The sequence below is a fragment of the Triturus cristatus genome, chromosome 7 (assembly GCF_964204655.1).
Source record: "Triturus cristatus chromosome 7, aTriCri1.1, whole genome shotgun sequence".
Lineage (NCBI taxonomy): Eukaryota > Metazoa > Chordata > Amphibia > Caudata > Salamandridae > Triturus > Triturus cristatus.
This window is the reverse complement of record NC_140590.1, coordinates 363695904-363713055: the sequence shown is the minus strand read 5'-3', so window position 1 is coordinate 363713055 and position 17152 is coordinate 363695904.

Sequence of the window (17152 nt, the reverse complement as noted above, 5' to 3'; positions counted from 1 at the left end):
TTGACAAAGACTGTGGCATGGACTCTGAGGATTTCCAATGGCAAGGACACCAACTCCCCTACTGAACTTTGGATTCCCTAATCCCGGAAAGCCCCCCACTTTGTCCCCCCCCCCCCCTAATAAATCACACTATTAAGAGTAGATGCCTGCTGGTAGCATTATTACCTAACATGTGTCTTGTACAGTCTAAACATGCCTGAGTCATCTGTTCACTTCAACCATCCACACCCTGGGGCCTGAGTCTGGCACAGGACACATGGGTCACAGTTTATTAGGCAAGACAGACATGGAGCACCATACACACCCGTGATGTGCAGAACCAGCTGAGGGGGTGGCCGAACAACCGTGCTGACAGACACATTGAGTACAGCAACAGTCATGCGCAGAGGTCAGGGAACCTGGCCCGTGTCCTGGGGGGCACCCAGGTACGTGTAGACAGGTGGCAGAACCATGTCCTGCAAGCTTGAGTCCGGTGGATGCAGAGAATGGGGGCCTGGACAACGTTGGATGCATGGGGATGGCACATGTCACACTACCCACACAGTCATGGACATCATGCCCAATACACAGTCTCAGCACACACACACAGCTTGCATCTTGCCACTCGACACATTGACACATAGCCACAATCTGGGAATACCATGCCAGACATGCAGGATGCACCGTGCCAACACACCAGCATTGACTGAGCAGAGGCACCTTGGAGGCATAGGGACACCTTTAATAGTCATGTTTTTGGGATTGCAGAGGCAACTTGAAGTACACATGAACACATCATGTGGAGTAACATGTGGCTCAAACACTGGCACCCCCCTTCTGCAGCACAAATGCGTGATAGCCATGGTACTGGCACACAAGCGTCGGCTAACAGCTAAATACCCACAGCTGCACACGGAGAGCCTGCCATACACCATAGATCCGCTGATGTGGAAGTCCCACGCCATGTCAAGCCAATGTCAACCGTATGTGTCCGAGGGCAGTGTCACACACATTGATGCCATCATCCCAATCCACCATCCCATCACTGATGACTGACAACCAGGCAGCCCATCTATTCTGGTGTACCCAGCTGCATGTCGTGTCCCATGGGGATGCCACATGACTGCAGAGGAACCAAACCCCGACCTGGGCAGTGTGCACACATCGTGAACAACTGCCACACCCAATACACCCCAGATGCATCCCTTACCCCATGGAGACTTCCAAACGTGTCCGTGCCTGTAACGCTGAGTCAGCCCACGATGCCATGTCCATGAGGAATAGCAGTGCCACAACAATGCAACCAGCAGATGGCATGCGCAGGTACCTGGGGAAGAGAGACACACAAGAAGTCAGGCACAAAAAGCACAGCCACTTGCATGTGCATTGACTCGACACATGTATGGATGACAACATGCTAGGTCACAATTATGACTGGGGAAATACTACCATCACTGCCACCATCACTCCAGTGACACACCCACACACACCTCTGACTCACGTGCCATACATGCAGGTGGACACACACATCACAACACATGCCACACGGGGACCAAGGCGTGCACACTCAGACACTGGTACTCACCACTAAGCAAAGAAGTCGCGTATGAGCCGAGTCCGGATGTCCTCTTGCGGCTCCACATCCTCCACATCACTAGCCCCATTGCCAAGCCCTTCGTCCTCCACGGGTGGATGGTCCTCGTCATGTTGATTCAGGATGAGTGGCACAGCTCTTTCAACTGCCATGTTGTGCAGCATGCAGCAGACCATGAAGATCTTGCAAACCTTTGCCGGGGCATATGGGAGTGCGCCGCCGGTCTTGTGGAGGCACCGGAATCGGCTCTTCAGCATGCCAAACGTCCTCTCTATCACTCGCCTTGTCCGGCCATGGGCGGTGTTGTAGCGGAGCTGGGCCGGCGTGATGGGGTTGCGGAGAGGTGTCAGCAGCCAAGGCATGTTGGGATAGCCAGCGTCCCCTAAATGGAAAGCACATGGATATCGTTAGAACTGGCGAAGCGGTAGTGCTGCTCGGCCAAACAGAATACAGGACAGACAGACTGTACCCACCAACAACACATGCTCGTTCGTTGCGCAGCTGCATCATCATATCAGGCATCCCGCTACGCCTCATGATGTAGGCATCGTGTGCTGATCCTGGGAAACGAGCACAGACATGTGAAATCACCATGTTGGACAGACACACCACAAGGGCATTGATGGAGTGGTAGTGCTTCCGATTGCGGTACGCCACCTCCCGTGCGTGTGGTGGTACCAAACCTACATGTGTCCCATCTATGGACCCAATGACATGGGGCATCCCTCCCAGGGCATAGAAACCACGCTTGACCTCAGTCATCTGTTCAGGGGTTGGGAACTTGATGAAGTCATCCAGGTGAATCAACATGGCCTCCAAGAAATCATGCAGCACACCGCTGAACATGCTCTGGGACATGCCACCAACATGAGCTATGGTATTTTGGAAGGTACCCGTGGCAAGGAAATGTAGGGCAGCCATTACCTTCAGCTGGGGTGTCAGTGCCGTAGGATACCTGTGCTGCGGTTGCAGGTGTGGTGCCAGTCTCGCCGTCAGCTCCAGAATCAACGGTTGGGTGAAGCGGTAGAGCCGGATCCTGTCATTCTCCTGCATGGTGGCCAAGTCTGGAATTCTTCGGGCAACAGGAGGCGCTCTGCAGTAATTTGGAAGTGACAAGGAAGAGTGAGTGCACTACGAGAACAACTCATGTCTACTGAGCACATGTCAATCTGGCAATACACACATGCCACATAGGGAGTCAGGCATGTGCTACATGCCCAGGACACGTATGGATGCAAGGTGACACTCCTTCCAAGACCCAGCTACACACGGTGATTGAGAACCTCCCCATGCCACGCCATGGAAATAGCTGTGTCCCAGTGCAAGTGCACTGCCCGACGCAAGACAGGAGTGACATACACCCACACATCAGCAGAAGTGTGATGCCGATTGCAGAGACTGGCAGCGGAACACTTGAGCCACAGGTCACATGACATTACACTAGTCCAGCCCACACACCTTGCCATGAAGGTGCACATGTCATGACTCACCACACATTCCTTGTGAGTTTGCTGACATGGCCTTGTCACGCTACTCCGTGTCCCTTGCATACATGTGCACCTCACATCCGAGAACACATGTGGCATGGTGTTGGGAACAGTGTGCAATGACAATCTACACACAGCCACATGTTGGTTGCTGCAACGGCTGCAGCTTTTGAGGGTGCTACAACATCAACCTGATGTAAATCCCGGACACATATATGGCATAGTCACATTGTGCACTGTGGGTAGTGATAAGTCATGTGTCATGACCCCTGTACCTGGCATCATGGGACACTTCCGTGTGTTGGTGTCGGTGCCATGCCAGTGACGCTCACCCCAAGTGCGCAGTCCCACATGCACACATGTCAAAGGAGTCAAGGGCATGCCTGGCACACATTGCACCCTCACACAGTACACATGTACACATCTCATCATACATCTGGTGCCTTCTCCACTCAGGAGGCATGTTCCACATCACAGCCTGTGACACCTGTGCCCCACACATGTGGTAATGCACAGACGATGCCTTGATGTCCATTCCTGGACAAGTATGTCCATCCATGGACAAGTATGTCCGCCCTATTCCTACATGTGTGTCGCCTATCACCACAGTGATGTGTAAAATCCGCCGTACTGCTGCTGAGAGGGCCTGTGCATGTTCCCAAATCACTGTGGGAGTGCTGCCGTATGTGTACCCATCGTGATGGCGAGCGTAGATGCGAGTGTACGGTCCGTGTCACTACGGGTACGCATACGCGTGCAGACCCATAGTGATGGAGAGCGTAAATGTGAGTGTACGGTCCGTACCACTACGAGTACGCATACGCGTGCAGACCCATAGTGATAGAGAGCGTAGATGCGAGTGTACGGCCCTATCACTATGGGTCTGCACGCGTATGCGTACCCGTAGTGGTACGGACCGTACACTCGCATCTACGCTCACTATCACTATGGGTCTGCACGCGTATGCGTACCCGTAGTGGTACGGACCGTACACTCGCATCTACGCTCACTATCACTATGGGTCTGCACGCGTATGCGTACCCGTAGTGGTACGGACCGTACACTCGCATCTACGCTCACTATCACTATGGGTCTGCACGCATATGCGTACCCGTAGTGGTACGGACCGTACACTCGCATCTACGCTCACTATCACTACGAGTACGCATACGCGTGCAGACCCATAGTGATGGAGAGCGTAGATGCGAGTGTACGGTCCATACCACTACGGGTACGCATACGCGTGCAGACCCATAGTGATAGTGAGCGTAGATGCGAGTGTACGGTCCGTACCACTACGGGTACGCATACGCGTGCAGACCCATAGTGATGGAGAGGGTAGGCATGCATGTACGGGCCGTTGCCATGCATTTGGGGTGCCCTAGGGCCCCCACACGCACCGTACCTGTGTGTGATGCTCCAAATTACATAGGGGACAAGTATTAAGGCCTACATGCATGCTGGTTGTCATGGTGACCAAGTTCAAAATTCGAAATTGTTCTGGAAGGTGCACAGCAGAAGTCAGTTGGAATTTGTCTACTTTGTTGCAATGTGTTTGTGGGGCTGACATCATGCAGGAGAATGAAACCGATAGAGAACACACAGACTGCTAGGTTTGTAGGGATTGGTGGAAACATAGGATGCAAATGTGAGTGACCAATCTCTCTGTACTCCTGTGCATGAGACTGGGCAGAAGGGCACATATAAGGCAGCCAGGTCCCATGAGGGAGCACTTGCCTGCACATCTTTGCATTCGTCGACCCAGCTGCTGCTACTGATTCCCTGGAACCATGTCAAGGGCTGTGGAGAGGACACAGCCATTCACCCTGGAGGAGAACATGGCTCTGCTGGATGTGATCCTCCCACAGTACCCCATGCTGTATGGGCGACCAGGGTATCAGGTGAGTGCATAGGCCACTGCCACAGACTGTCCCTATGTTGTGACTGTGACTTCTGCCATTGCGTCCAGGTGTAACACACATGCCATGTACTGTCGGGGGGGTCCCAGGGGGGGGGTGCCTGATGTCTCCCAGCAGTGCCCTGAGACAGGAGGGGTGGGTACAGTGTGCTCCCAGCAGTGCCCTGAGACAGGAGGGGTGGGTACAGTGTGCTCCCAGCAGTGCCCTGAGACAGGAGGGGTGGGGGCCTATCACTAACAGCAGTGCCCTGAGACAGGAGGGGTGGGTACAGAGTGCTCCCAGCAGTGCCCTGAGACAGGAGGGGTGGGTACAGTGTGCTCCCAGCAGTGCCCTGAGACAGGAGGGGTGTGTGCCTATCACTAACAGCAGTGCCCTGAGACAGGAGGGGTGGGTACAGTGTGCTCCCAGCAGTGCCCTGAGACAGGAGGGGTGGGGGCCTATCACTAACAGCAGTGCCCTGAGACAGGAGGGGTGGGTACAGAGTGCTCCCAGCAGTGCCCTGAGACAGGAGGGGTGGGTACAGTGTGCTCCCAGCAGTGCCCTGAGACAGGAGGGGTGGGGGCCTATCACTAACAGCAGTGCCCTGAGACAGGAGGGGTGGGTACAGAGTGCTCCCAGCAGTGCCCTGAGACAGGAGGGGTGGGTACAGTGTGCTCCCAGCAGTGCCCTGAGACAGGAGGGGTGTGTGCCTATCACTAACAGCAGTGCCCTGAGACAGGAGGGGTGGGTACAGTGTGCTCCCAGCAGTGCCCTGAGACAGGAGGGGTGGGGGCCTATCACTAACAGCAGTGCCCTGAGACAGGAGGGGTGGGTACAGAGTGCTCCCAGCAGTGCCCTGAGACAGGAGGGGTGGGTACAGTGTGCTCCCAGCAGTGCCCTGAGACAGGAGGGGTGTGTGCCTATCACTAACAGCAGTGCCCTGAGACAGGAGGGGTGGGTGTGATGCACAGTGTGAGCCTTGATCATTGATTGTGACATTGCCATCATTCCACCTGTGTACCCACTGTGGCACGTAGTGCTTTTTCCCCTCACCAGGGGATGATGTCCCTATGACAAAGGTGCAATGCGTTGGCTGCATGACATGCCTTGTTGTAACCAGCTAATTTGTACCCATATGTCTCTCTGTGACATGTGGCTGGTGTATTGATGTGGTGTCACTTGTTCTACCTCACAGGTAGGCGCCACTGCCAAGGAGCAGATCTGGCTGACCGCCGTCAGTGCCGTGAGGCGTGTGGATGGTCGGAGGCGGAGCCTGCCCCAGGTGAGGAAACGCTGGCAGGATATCCGGTGCTGGACGCGGAGGATTGCACGGCTCCTGCTGGGGGACTCACCTGAGAGCCACAAGAACCGCGGCCGCCGCCGTCTGAGCCACCTCCACAGGCGTGTGCTGCCGGTGGTCTTTCCAGACCTGGAGAGGCGCTTACAGGCGATGCAGCAGCCGGAAGGGGGTAGGTACATGTGTGTTTGTTGTGTGTCACCGGCATTTGTAAGGGCACAGTAGCATGAATTCACTGGCAGGGTTTAAAGGTGCTGTGCAGATCCTGTTTGCCCCAGTATAGCGCTGCGCCCCTGCCACCCTTCCCCTCCTTGCAATGTGTTCCCTGGTCTGTGTGTAGTCACTCCTCCACAGGGTAATGTAGGCTGGCGCTTTGTCCACGGGAACAATGTCTGTAGCATCATGTGTGGGGGTGGTGTGTAACAGGTTGTGGGACATTGCCTGTGCACTGTCAAGTTCACTGCATGTGGGTTCCATATCAGTTGGCACTGATGCTGACTCCAGACATGGGAGTTGGTCTCTCATGTGTCATGCCTTACAGCGCGCATGTCCCATGTAGTGGCCTGTGACATGATGTGCATGAGTGTGCGATACACATAGTGCAGGGATGGTGACGTGTGTTGCAGTCATTACCATTCAGTAGCATGTAGTTGCGTGCCCACTACTGTCCCCTGGGGCACCTTTTCCTCAGTGGTGTATGTGTCATCATAAACGTGGCCACTGTCAGTGTCTACAGCGTAAGTTGTGCTCTCTGCCATTGTCCCCTGTCACCATGTATATAGACGTGCTATTTTGTACAGGTGTCCACTGTGCAGCCTGACCTGATTGTCCTTCTTCATACTCACAGTTGCCAGTGCCTGTGTGTCTTGCTATACTCATCTGAGGATGGGCACTGGTACCACATTATTTGTACAGGCGCACCTTGGCTGTTTGGCGTTCAATCTCGCTTTTTGCCTGCCCCTGTGTGTATCACCCAGACTATGAGATGTTGGTGCCACCTGTGTCTCAACAATTTGCCTCGTGTAGGGTCTTGTTGGGGCGGGCAATGTCTATGTGTTAAATCCTGATTACCACTTGCTGGGTCTGGGCAGTGTGTGATGTGTCTGGACACACACGCAATGTGCAGTGACAGAGTCATGTTGTGCATGTTTTCAGCATTACCTATGCAGCATGTGTCTCAAGTTCATGGATATGGTCCCTGGTCATCGGTATTTTCGCCAACGCTGTGTGGTGCAGATGCAGTGCTGGATTGTCCCCAGGGCCTGGGTGCTATGTCAGACTCCTTTTCCTGTGTTTAGCTATTGTCTCATGCTCTCCATGGTATTTCAGTGGCATGGTGGCTCAACCAACTGTGTGTTTCATGCCCTACATCGGTACCCTGTTCAGTAGATGTTAGGGATCTTCCTTTTCAGGCCATGCAATGTTACCTATGTGGATTGGACTCATGTGACAGATGTGTACAGATGTCTGATTATTTCTGTCTCTCCACCCTGCCCACAGCATCGTCGGGGGACACAGAGGGAGACATGGGCACAGACCAGGCGGAGGGACCGAGCACCAGTGCCAGCCATGACATCGGGTCTGGCACATCGAGTGGTACAGAGGCGGAGGAGAGTGTGGCCGAGGACCTGTCGACTGGCACATCAGACTACGAAGCTGACAGGTCCGGGGACGATGTCTCCGAGTGGGCGGAGGCTGCACCAGCAGCTGACAGCGGAACAACACCTCGCACCGCCCCCTCAGTTTCCACCAGCCGCCTCCCACTTGCTCGTGTCCCTTCCCAGCGTGCCCGGTCACAGCATGTCTCCTTCCTGCCAGGCACCGCACCCCCTGCCCCTGTCTCCACTGCTGCCGCCAATGCAGAGTCTGTGGACATCCAGCGGCAACTGCAGGTTGGTCAGGCTGCGATCCTTAATGTCCTCCATGCCCACGGCAAAACCCTCACCAACATCGAGGCTTTCTTGGAGGGCATTCATTCATCGCAGGCTGACCAACGCAACTTGCTGAGGTCCATCGACTCCACACTGACTGCAGCAGTGGGTCTCCTGCAGCGCGACCTCCCCCCACCTACCCCTGCCCCATCCACACTTCCCACTCCCATGCCTGTCACACGTACACCCAGACGTCGGCATGCACCCACATCAACGGACACGGGCACCACACCAGCAGGGAAGGTCCACCGCACTCCTCCTGACACGCACACACAGGGTGAGGTAGGCACACCCACTGGGTCGGGGGGCAAACGTGTGACACGCAGCCATAGTGGGAGTCCGCATTCCACCCAGTCCACTCCCTCCAAATCCCCTCCCCTCAGCTCTCCTGGCCACATCTCCCCCAAGGACACCTTCATGGCCGCTCTGTCCCTGAGCCCCACAGTTACACCACCACGCAAGCGGTCAAGGAGGTCCCCGGTCAGGGTGGTTGAGTCTCCCCCCCTGTCTCCACCCTCCCCCGGTGGCGCTGCGACCCATCCCTCTGACCCCCCCCCCTCCTTGGGGCCTGAGGTCCCTTCGGGTGCAGGGGACTCCCTGGAGGACCTTGCAAAGGTGTGTAGTGCCATCCTGGCCTCCGCCTTTGGCACTGACCCACCCCCTGTGGTGGAGTCCTCCATCCCTGCACCCACGACGCCGCCCCTTTGCCCTGATGTCTCTGCGGTGCCTGTTGCTTCCCCCCCCCCTGATGCCCTCACCAGTGTGGAAGACGATGCCATTTGACTGTGCAGGCAATGTAGGGGACACGCATCCCACTGTGTCCCCCATCCAGCTGAGAATCATTGACTGCCCTATGGGCTTTGTGAAGATTGAACTGCCTGCGATCCACGGACATTGTGCTCATGCTGAATAAAGCTTAATTTTGTTTTCATTATCACACTACTGCTATGCTGGTATTGGTGTTGGTGGGGCTGCTACATGGTTTTGGGTGGTGTGTAAGGGTTTGGGTGTGTGGGATGTGTAGTAGTGTACTGCTCATTGGTGGGACCCTGTGATCTGTGTGCCATCACAAGGTGTTGGCTAACTTTCTTTGTTCATGGAAGCAGTTACTGCATGGTGCACTTGTCCCAGGGTGTATTCCTTCCTCTGTGTACCCAGCTTTCTTCCCTGCAGGGTGTTCCCAATGTTTAGCGCAGAGCTGTGTCTACATGAGCTGTGTGTGTGACGGAGCCCTTCTACTTTGGCCATGCATGCAGGGCCATGTCTCCACCTGCGACAATCGTGGCATCCTTGGTGATCACTGTACTTGTGTGTGGAGTCTGTTGACATGAGTTCATGGGGACATGTTCCCTTGTAGCCAGTATGCATGTGGATAATTCTGGCCTCACACACATGTGTTACACCCCTCCTGTATCAGGGCACTGCTGTGAGTGATGGGCACCCACCCCTCCTGTCTCAGGGCACTGCTGGGAGGGCTCTGCACACACACCTCCTGTCTCTGGGCACTGCTGGGTGGACTCTGCACACACCCCTCCTGGGTCTGGACACTGCTGGGGGGACTCTGCACACACCCCTCCTGGGTCTGGACACTGCTGGGAGGACTCTGCACCCACCCCTCCTGTCTCAGGGCACTGCTGGGAGGACTCTGCACACACCCCTCCTGGGTCTGGACACTGCTGGGAGGACTCCACACCCACCCCTCCTGTCTCAGGGCACTGCTGGGAGGACTCTGCACCCACCCCTCCTGTCTCAGGGCACTGCTGGGAGGACTCCACACCCACCCCTCCTGTCTCTGGGCACTGCTGGGAGGACTCTGCACACACCCCTCCTGGGTCTGGACACTGCTGGGGGAACTCTGCACACACCCCTCCTGGGTCTGGACACTGCTGGGAGGACTCTGCACCCACCCCTCCTGTCTCAGGGCACTGCTGGGAGGCCTCTGCACACACCCTCCTGTCTCTGGGCACTGCTGGGAGGACTCTGCACACACACCTCCAATTTCTGGATATGTACGCTTGGGACATACACGGTGTGGGTGCGCTCCATGCATTCGAGGTGAGGGTACGGGTCGTACTTACACTGTTGGCATGGGGGGTACGCTCCATGCATACGCGGGTGGGGGTACGGGTCGTACTTACACTGGTGGGGGTGGGGGTACGGTCCGTACGTCCGCGGGTGAGGGTTCGAGTCGTACTTACACTGTTGGGGTGGGGGGTACGCTCCTTGCATACGCGGGTGGGGGTACGGGTCGTACTTACACTGGTGGGGGTGGGGGTACGGTCCGTACGTCCGCGGGTGAGGGTTCGAGTCGTACTTACACTGTTGGGGTGGGGGGTACGCTCCTTGCATACGCGGGTGGGGGTACGGGTCGTACTTACACTGGTGGGGGTGGGGGTACGGTCCGTACGTCCGCGGGTGAGGGTTCGAGTCGTACTTACACTGTTGGGGTGGGGGGTACGCTCCTTGCATACGCGGGTGGGGGTACGGGTCGTACTTACACTGGTGGGGGTGGGGGTACGGTCCGTACGTCCGCGGGTGAGGGTTCGAGTCGTACTTACACTGTTGGGGTGGGGGGTACGCTCCTTGCATACGCGGGTGGGGGTACGGCTCGTACTTACACTGGTGGGGGTGGGGGTATGGTCCGTACGTCCGCGGGTGAGGGTTCGAGTCGTACTTACACTGATGGGGTGGGGGGCACGCTCCATGCATACGCGGGTGGGGGTACGGGTCCTACTTACACTGTTGGCATGGGGGTTACGCTCCATGCATACGCGGGTGGGGGTACGGGTCGTACTTACACTGGTGGGGGTGGGGGTACGGTCCGTACGTCCGCGGGTGAGGGTTCGAGTCGTACTTACACTGTTGGGGTGGGGGGTACGCTCCTTGCATACGCGGGTGGGGGTACGGCTCGTACTTACACTGGTGGGGGTGGGGGTATGGTCCGTACGTCCGCGGGTGAGGGTTCGAGTCGTACTTACACTGTTGGGGTGGGGGGTACGCTCCTTGCATACGCGGGTGGGGGTACGGCTCGTACTTACACTGGTGGGGGTGGGGGTATGGTCCGTACGTCCGCGGGTGAGGGTTTGAGTCGTACTTACACTGATGGGGTGGGGGGCACGCTCCATGCATACGCGGGTGGGGGTACGGGTGGGGGTACGGGTCGTACTTACACTGTTGGCATGGGGGTTACGCTCCATGCATACGCGGGTGAGGGTACGGGTCGTACTTACACTGTTGGCATGGGGGGTACGCTCTATGCATACGCGGGTGGGGGTACGGGTCGTACTTACACTGGTGGGGGTGGGGGTACGGTCCGTACGTCCGCGGGTGAGGGTTCGAGTCGTACTTACACTGTTGGGGTGGGGGGTACGCTCCATGCATACGCGGGTGGGGGTACGGGTCGTACTTGCACTGTTGGCATGGGGGGTACGCTCCATGCATACGCGGGTGGGGGTACGGGTCGTACTTACACTGTTGGCATGGGGGGTACGCTCCATGCATACGCGGGTGGGGGTACGGGTCGTACTTGCACTGTTGGCATGGGGGGTACGCTCCATGCATACGCGGGTGGGGGTACGGGTCGTACTTACACTGTTGGCATGGGGGGTACGCTCCATGCATACGCGGGTGAGGGTTCGAGTCGTACTTACACTGTTGGGGTGGGGGTACGCTCCATGCATACGCGGGTGGGGGTAGGGTCCGTACATATCCGTCCCCACGCTATGTGATGCTTGTGCGGGCCGTACCCAGGCCTTTGCCACGTGGGTACGATCCGTCCCGCCATTGTTGGGGTGACGTGTGTGTGGGCGTGGTACGACTCGTACCCACGCTCTTGAGGCGTGGGTACGGGACGTACCTGTCTGGTTGTGTTGCCGGTTCGCGTGGTGACGGACTTCCGTTGTGGCGGTCGCTGGCTTATCAGGACACACCCCCACCCCCTCGTGGTGACCAGGGCATGGGAGTCAGGTATGTCCAGGCCATGTGTGACTTATGTGGTTGTTTTGTGGTCTGCCCTGGTCGTGCCACCCCCACCCCACCCCACTTTCCCCCCTCCCTTAGTTATTCTGACCTTCTGCGGCGTCTGCGTCGGTGCCTGTAGAGCAGGTGGACTGCTATGAGGGCAGGGATGACTCGTAGGTTCGGGTCCATGTCTGTCCGTCGCGTACTGGTACTCCAATCGCGTCGTCCTGTCGCGTACGGGTCCTCCTTGGTGGCGTCGTCCTGTGTGTCCGTCACGTACTGGTCCTCCTTGTTCGCGTCGTCGTCTGTCCGTCGCGTACTGGTGGTCCTTGTTCGCGTCGTCCTGATTTCCCGGCAGTTTTTGGCTGCCGCAAAATATTCACCGTGCGGGGTGACGTCGGTGCGAATCGTGATTCCTGGGTCGTGAATGGCTGGCTGCGAGCGTCCCGACGTCAGGTCGGCACTTTCCCGGATCGCATTGGTAGGTGTTTTTTTGTTCGGTCGGACTTTTTTACGAATCGTACGGTCATGGTGTACCCGTGCGATTCGTAATTCCTTGTTTGTAGAAATTGACGACCGGGTACGCGTCGGACGGAGAATATGCTCCGTCCGACGGTTCGTACCCGGTTTTTACCGGATCGTGATCGGCACCAATGTATCAGAAAAAGTCAACAATGTGAGAATTTGTGTAAGAATACAAGATAACACATTATACAGTCTGTACAGATCACTTGTATACATGAAACAAAATGTTTAAAAAAACAAGAGACAATAATAATGCTTTATTACGTCGATTCCCCCCAGAAATGGAACATTTAATCTCCAGTGTGTGGAATTTCAACTGTGGATATTAAACTTCTGCAACCTCATAGTCCACCTGTGAAGTTTCTACTATTTGTCACTGTGTCAATGAACATGACAATTGAGTAAATATGCGTGTTCAAATTTATCTATACATAGAAAACATTAAGAATGTATGCGTGCACAAGTTTCCCAAAGCCTGTTATAGGTGCTGCATGAGCTCTTTGTGAACCCCTATATATAAAAAGGTGTTATATCATCTTGTCTTTTGCGTAACTTTGTTCCTTTTTGTTGTCTGGATGGTGTGTCATGTTAGTGTACCACGATGTTGTCACGCTGTTCAATCTCAGGATTCTCATGGTGTGAGTTGAGATGTTGAGCAGCTGTCCATGAACCAACCTATTAGAATCAAGCTCCTGGTGGCTAAATGTCTTATGCATTTGATTACTTGACTTATGCACTTGGCTATTTCTCAATAAACTCTTTAATATATGTACATGCCTGCCTACAGAGAGTACAGCCTACAATAATCAACCAACTTCGTCACAGTGACACTGGGCTTCTGCAGTGACGTAACATAGGCCCCCGCAGCCCCCGCCGTGCGGGAGGGCTCCCAAACTCCAAGGGCCCCCTCAGTGCACCACTCTGGCCTGAAAGCTCCTGACTGAGACCTTAGGGGGGGCCTCCACATACCTTGCAAGGGAGCCCCCTCAAGTTTTGATATGCCACTGGGTTTCTGCATAGGTGTTCACACTGTGAACAGGTACAATTATGCTCTGAAGTCCAGAACAAATATTTTCCAGATCAGGCATCACTGTGCTATTTGATAAAAATTATATTAGACATGATTTACAAAGAACTGAGACACGACATAACAGCAGAGGTCAAAATTAACCCTGGGAGCCCACTGGCACTGGCCGGGACTCGCTCATGTACGCAGAATTCCCACTGTAGCCCTGACTCAGCCTTTTCACAGTGCTCCCACTCTGGACTTCTCTGTCATGTACACATAGCTCGCACTCTGGCCTTGACTCAGTCCTGTAAATACTGTTTCCACTCTTGCCTTGACTCAGTCATGTACATACTGTTTCCACTCTTGCCTTGACTTGGTCCTGTAAATACTGTTTCCACTCATGCCTTGACTCGGTCATGTACATACTGTTTCCACTTTTGCCTTGACTCGGTCCTGTAAATACTGTTTCCACTCTTGCCTTGACTCGGTCATGTACATACTGTTTCCACTCTTGCCTTGACTCGGTCCTGTAAATACTGTTTCCACTCTTGCCTTTACTCGGTCATGTGCATACTGTTTCCGCTCTTGCCTTGACTCGGTCCTGTAAATACTGTTTCCACTCTAGCCTTGACTCGGTCCTGTAAATACTGTTTCCACTCTTGCCTTTACTCGGTCATGTGCATACTGTTTCCACTCTTGCCTTGACTCGGTCATGTAAATACTGTTTCCACTCTTGCCTTGACTCGGTCATGTACATACTGTTTCCACTTTTGCCTTGACTCGGTCCTGTAAATACTGTTTCCACTCTTGCCTTGACTCGGTCATGTACATACTGTTTCCACTCTTGCCTTGACTCGGTCCTGTAAATACTGTTTCCACTCTTGCCTTTACTCGGTCATATGCATACTGTTTCTGCTCTTGCCTTGACTCGGTCATGTAAATACTGTTTCCACTCTAGCCTTGACTCGGTCATGTGCATACTGTTTCCACTCTTGCCTTGACTCGGTCATGTACATACTGTTTCCACTTTTGCCTTGACTCGGTCCTGTAAATACTGTTTCCACTCTTGCCTTGACTCGGTCATGTACATTCTGTTTCCACTCTTGCCTTGACTCGGTCCTGTAAATACTGTTTCCACTCTTGCCTTTACTCGGTCATGTGCATACTGTTTCCGCTCTTGCCTTGACTCGGTCCTGTAAATACTGTTTCCGCTCTTGCCTTGACTCGGTCCTGTAAATACTGTTTCCACTCTTGCCTTGACTCGGTCATGTGCATGTGCATACTGTTTCCACTCTTGCCTTGACTCGGTCATGTACATACTGTTTCCACTCTTGCATTGAGTCGGTCATGTGCATACTGTTTCCGCTCTTGCCTTGACTCGGTCATGTGCATACTGTTTCCACTCTTGCCTTGACTCGGTCATGTGCATACTGTTTCCACTCTTGCCTTGACTCGGTCCTGTAAATACTGCTTCCACTCTTGCCTTGACTCTGTCCTGTAAATACTGTTTCCACTCTTGCCTTGACTCGGTCATGTACATACTGTTTCCACTCTTGCCTTGACTCGGTCCTGTAAATACTGTTTCCACTCTTGCCTTGACTCGGTCCTGTAAATACTGCTTCCACTCTTGCCTTGACTCGGTCCTGTAAATACTGTTTCCACTCTTGCCTTGACTCGGTCATGTACATACTGTTTTCACTCTTGCCTTGACTCGGTCCTGTAAATACTGTTTCCACTCTTGCCTTGACTCGTTCATGTACATACTGTTTCCACTCTTGCCTTGACTCGGTCATGTACATACTGTTTCCACTCTTGCCTTGACTCGGTCATGTGCATACTGTTTCCACTCTTGCCGTGACGTCAATAACATTAAACAAATGTTGTATGCGCTTTAGTTTATTCACGCTCGGGAACTGGGACAATTCCCATGTCTTGATTGTGGCCTGCACAGGAGGATCTCCGCATGGTGCATTCACCGAAGTCTCAAGCTCTGGAGACCGATGGTGTCATAGCCCAATTCTTATACTTATTCTTATGCTCTGGTCGCAGCTTTTGCATAGCACTCTTCTATCGTTTATAGGGTCCTAGTATTCTCGGTGACAGGAGACAAGTTGGTGTGATTGTGTCAGCTTTGGAAGCATGACAGAGAGTGACTCGAAGCTGCAGCCTAAAGCTTTTCACGTGGAACACTTGGCATAAGTCACATTAGGAGGAATGCATTGCAAATACATGTATTTATCTTGCATACTCTGTTCTGAGTCACCATTTTCTTCCTCTATTGACATTTGGCCACACTTTCAAACAAACGGTGTCTCAGTTAATGATTTTGTCTTGCATAGAAGCACATCAACACGAGTAGGATTTTGAATGTGTGTCTAATAGAAATTAGCATCCCTTGTAACAGAAATTAAATTAGAGAGATACATAAGAACGTTTGCAGTTGAGGTCACCACCTGGCGAAAGCTACTGTCATAAGAAAGTTTAAGTTGGGTGGCATGGACATGTAGATTACATATATGCATTCAGTGCATGGGATGACCAATGATGTGCTTTTTTACTTCTCAGACTCAACTTCTCTGTGTAACACATAACTGAACACTCAGCAGAAAACAAACCTAAATTTATACTCGAGGGGTGGAAAAAGGTGTGCCTCTTTTATTTCGCGCAAACCAGCTATGTCTTAAAACTTGTCTTCATTTTTTAGTTTACCCTGTGCAGATGACAGAGTTTTTGGCAACATGGTTTTCCAACAAGAGAGAGTCCCTCCAGAACAGGATTTTACACCACGGACCAGATATATCATTCTTTTCTGCAGCGCAATGCAGCAAACCACCTAGCTGTGCTGCTCCTTGTAAAAGGGAAAGGGTAGGAACGTATTGTATTTACTATTATACAGGGCATTCCAGTCCTATCCTAGGGCTAGTGAGCTTATGGCTCCATAGGACAACAACGCAGGCACCCTTGCATCATGGTACAAGGTGCACGAGTTTTAGGCAGGATTGATTCTATGCAGGAAGGAACACCTTCCTGCACAAAAAGACTCCTGAGAGACATTTTCTTCTTTCTATGTGTGGTGCAGAATACAGCATGCATGAACGAGGAAAAAACTAGAAGAAATAAAGATATTTTTCCTTGTTACACCTCACCTGGGGAGCCATAGCATTTTAACACATTCCCAGGTCTACCATTAATGGTAAATCTGGGAATGTGCCAAAAATCCACGGGTGGATGCATGGAAACACCCACACTCCACCTATGGAACACCTCCCTGCAGCAGAGTAGTGCAAGGCAGCGATTTACTTGCTTTACTCTAGATTTATCAAACGATGCAAGGCCACGCAAGGTGGCCTTGTGTGGCTTGATAAACGTCACTTAGGTGTTGCGTCACCCTTGTGCCCCTTCACTTGGCCCTTGCACCCCTTTGAGTGGCGCAAGGGCGCCGCAAAACCTTAATGAATCTGGCCCTAAATAT